Source organism: Limulus polyphemus, unplaced genomic scaffold (genome assembly GCF_000517525.1).
Source record: "Limulus polyphemus unplaced genomic scaffold, Limulus_polyphemus-2.1.2 Scaffold1278, whole genome shotgun sequence".
Taxonomy (NCBI): domain Eukaryota; kingdom Metazoa; phylum Arthropoda; class Merostomata; order Xiphosura; family Limulidae; genus Limulus; species Limulus polyphemus.
Window position 1 is genome coordinate 15,156 of NW_013666888.1, and position 4,841 is coordinate 19,996.

Consider the following 4,841-nt stretch of genomic DNA (forward strand, 5'->3'; position numbering starts at 1 on the left):
GTCTTACACTGCTAAATTAGGAACGGCTAGCGCAGATAGCCCTCGTGTAGCTTTGTGGTGATGACTAGTTGCCTTCCCTCTAGTCTTACACTGCTAAATTAGGGACGGCTAACGCAGATAACCCTCGTGTAGCTTTGTGGTGATGACTAGTTGCTTTCCCTCTAGTCTTACACTACTAAATTAGGGACGGCTAGCGCAGATAGCCCTCGTGTAGCTTTGCGCGAAATTCAAAACAAACAAACAAACTTATGTTTTGAATACGAAAAGTTCACTCAAACTTATAATTTATTATAAGCTCCTGGTTTCACCTCTCGACTCGTATACAGTCAATTTTAATATATAAGGCAAGTACATTACAAGTAAAAATTATAGATTAATCGGCACAAGTCAAGTAGAAACCTAGGTATACTCTATAAGCAAATGGTCTAAGTGAACGATCTAAACTCTATGATTGGTGGACTAAAGAATACATTTTGTCCAACTTCTCTATGACATAATATTTTATAATCTAAAACTAAACTTTCTTTAAGGAAAATGTTAATTTTTTTCTCCACTCTGGTTCCTCAAGACAATTGTAGTTATATGAATATTACAAGTGATATATTCGAAAAATTCTTAAAGCTATATTTTGTTTGTTTGTGTTGTTAAGCGCAAAGATACACAACGGGTTATCTCTGTTTCCCCACCACGAGTATCGAAGCCCGGTTTTTAGCGTTATAAGCCTCAAGACTTACCACTGACCTACATGGGGGAGGGTTAAAACTATAGAAGCGATTGATCTTGGGTAAGTTATTTATTGAATTCACAGCTTTTACAAGTATACGTTGTGGTTACTTATTTCCACCAGGTGACGCTAATACCGCAAACATTAAATGTAAAGGATCGGTGAGCATTTTACTTTTGACTGATTAACTCTTCAAAACCATTCAATATTTTTCAAGTATACATAATTTTGAACAGTAACCTACAATACTTTATCAGTTCTTTCCAATGTTACTAGAGGGCACTCATTAACCTGCTACTAGAGTTTGTTTGTTTGTTCTAGAGCAAAGCCACATTGAGTTATCTGCTGTGTCCACCGCGGGGGAATCGAACCCCTGTTTTTAGCGTTGTAAATATGTAAACTTACTGCTGTCCCACCGGGGGACACCACCAGAGTCCCTGAATTCATAAAAACATCTCTAATTTTAGGTAACCAGGACGTAAGTATCGAACTTTATAGGACTTTGAACCAGGATATAACTCCTAAAGTTTGGTTTGTTTTGAATTTCGCGCAAAGCTACTAATTTAGCAGTGAAAGATTAGAGGGAAGGCAGCTAGTAATCATCACTCACCGCCAACTCTTGGTCTACTCTTTTATAAACGAAAAGTGGGATTGAGAGTCACATTAGAACGCCCCCACGGCTGAAAGGGCGAGCATGTTTGGTGGGACGGGGATTCGAACCCGCGACCCTCAGATTGCGAGTCGAACGCCCTAACCACCTGGCGAAACTTCTAAAGACGAATTAGAGATTATCAATACATTTCTCGGTGTCCTACCAGAAGCGTTATAAAATAAGTAAAATAATATATATTTATTATATTATTGTATCTTATTGTCTATTCCTCATTGTAACCAAATGTCGATAGTGACATTTGACAACAAAGTTCATCAAGTCATTAGTAGCTAAAGTTCAGTAGGATATTTCTCAACACTGTTGATGTTGTTTGAAGTTAAGCACAGAGCTGCAAAATGGGCTGTCTGTGCTCTGCCCACCACGGGTATCGAAACCCGGTTTCTAGCGTTGTAAGTCCGCAGACATACCGCTGTGCCACTGAGAAGTACTTTAATAAAATTATTTTGTAAATTTTGTGCACAAATAAAATTACTATAACCAAGGGGAGCGCTAGAATGATGTTACATAAGTTAGCGAAATAGTGTACTTAATTATTAACTTACCCAAATCGTTTCACACCAACAGCAAAGCGTCTTTTATTTTCATCTTCTTTACCGAACGTAACCATTCGGAACTATGAACAATTACTTACGTATGTTTGAGTATGATTAGAAAAACGCTTCTTTTCATTATTAGTTGGCCAAACTTTAAAGTCTACTACTTTCAATAATACTACTTTACTGGACATCTGCTGTCATTGTTTACACACTAACCCGTTGTAAGTGTATATAAAAATTTATACGCATTTGTAGACAGGGTACTCATTAAAATGTATGCTGTTTGTTACGTTGATTGGTTGGTTTTGCTCCATCCACAGCCAAAGAAAGGTTTAATTGATAAGTTTATTCTGTTAGCCTAGGAGAGTTTAAGGTTGATAGATTTGTTCTGTCTACAACCTAAGAGAGGAGACAGAACAAACCTATCAACCTTAAACAGTCTAAGAGAGGTTAAGGTTGATAGGTTTGTTCTGTCTGCAGCCTAAGAAAGGTTAAGTTAATAGATTTGTTTGTTCTGTCTACAGCCAAAGAGAGGTTAAGGTTGATAGGTTTGTTCTGTCTACAGCCAAAGAGAGGTTAAGGTTGATAGGTTTGTTCTGTCTACAGCCAAAGAGAGGTTAAGGTCGATAGGTTTGTTCTGTCTACAGCCAAAGAGAGGTTAAGGTCGATAGGTTTGTTCTGTCTACAGTCTAAGAGAAGTTAAGGTTGATAGGTTTGTTCTGTCTGCAACCTAAGAAAGGTTAAGTTAATAGATTTGTTCTGTCTTCAACTCAAGAGAACAGCTCTTGGTGAAAAACACTACATTAAAGTTACTTCGCACTAAGATGATCAATTTAATTACCAATTTCTTTCGCAAGAAGGCCAACAGTAACATGTTTTGTGACCGTAAGAAAATTCCATTCTTTCTTTTTTTTTTCTGAAATGTCACACAACGATGGTTTATGGCGTTCGACCGCCAGAAAGAGTCACTTCCTACTATGATAACAATCCACTTATTTCTACGTAAACGTTCCTTCAATTTAAGAACAACAACAAAAAGAGAATGTTTTTCAAGAACAGGAGATGCAGGAATCAATTTTACTGACAGCATTCTCGTTCTCACGATCAGACGAAAAAAGGTGTAACCAGCTGAAGCAGTTTAACCATTTACTTAAGGTGTAGTCAAAATAATAGAAGGTTCTGGGAACAAGAGTATTTGCCTGAGGAAACGTCGTGTCTGACCGATGACGTTCTACTGCCATATAATCTGCTAGTTTGTAACTTTAAATCTTTCGTAGAGGGTTTGTCTTGGCATACTGACATTTATTTGTTGGTCATAAACGACTCAGTACTTGATATTCCGAAGGACAAGAGAAAGACAGTTAAAGATTGTCGTTATACACCATCCCAAGGCGCTCTACCGGTCGTTCCCACTGACGATAATAAAATTCTAGTAATAATAGCCGTGAACCATCTTTCCTAAAGAGGGTGAGTCGAACTGGAGCGGCCTCTTTTTTTCTTTTTTTTTATCCGAAAGGATTAACACAAGATTATCCCTCATTTGCACAATACTTTGGAGGGAAAGTAAATTGTTTCATTGTTACCAAGGCAACTCTTATCAGTTAATTAAGTCTTACCATAAAATAGTTCCTAAACGTATTACGCGTATACTTATTTATGACTTTCAATAACTATAAAAAATCTAGGCACTCTTAAAGTTGCTCTTTTTTTCCCCTAAACATCCAAATGTGATATTTGGTGTCAAGTGTTAATATATCTAATTATTTATGCATATATTTCCTATAAATGATTTGACATGTGTGTGTTTGTGTGTGTTTTCTTATTGCAAAGCCACATCGGGTTATCCGCTGTGTCCACCGAGTAGAATCGAATCCCTGATTTTAGCGTTGTAAATCCGAAGACTTACCACTGTCCCACGGGAGCATATGATTTGACGTATTGGAATGTCTTCAGAAATTTTTATATGGCTAGTATTATTGTGTGTAACTTAAATCTCTCGCATACCGAAACTCTTTTAAAAAATGTTTCATAATTTGGTATCAGAATATAGCCTCTCGCAGAACGACCGAAATATAAGTTATCTAATATCTTTACATAGCACAGTTTTTGTTTCTACAGAAAATGATTTAGAAAGTCCTATTAAAGCAACTTTAAAAGTATCTTCACCAATGGAAAGGATTTTCCCTTCATTGGATTTAGCCTGTTTATAAATATTGGATTGTATACTTCATATGCTAGTAACAACAAGTAATTTATAGTAATATATCTCGTGACAAAACTACAATCATTGAATAAACTCTCGTAAATTAATCATCTCTGAATGAAAAGTGCTTAGTGATTATAATCATCGTATTGTTTTGACTGGCTCACAGTTTAAGACCAGGCACTTAGTACCATATTTTCTGTACTATTTTGACTGAATCCCAATATAACTAGGCTCTAAGTGTCTTATTTTCTGTGCTGTTGTGACTGGGTAATAGTTTAAGCGGGCAATTAGTAATATAATTTTTACACTGTTTTAACTGGAGCACGATCTAACAAGGCACTTGTTGTCATGTATATGTGCTATTTTAACTGGGGCACAATCTAACAAGGCACTTGTTGTCATGTATATGTGCTGTTTTAACTGGAGCACAATCTAACAAGGCACTTGTTGTCATGTATATGTGCTGTTTTAACTGGAGCACAATCTAACAAGGCACTTGTTGTCATGTATATGTGCTGTTTTAACTGGAGCACAATCTAGCTACTCACTTAGACTCTTTTTTTTTAAATACTGTTATGAATGGGTCGCAGCCTAACTAGGGTCATATTACCATGTTTTCTCTGTTGTTTTGACTAGATTACAGTGTAACTAGGCTGATATTACCATGTTTTCTCTGTTGCTTCGACTAGATCATAGTGTAAC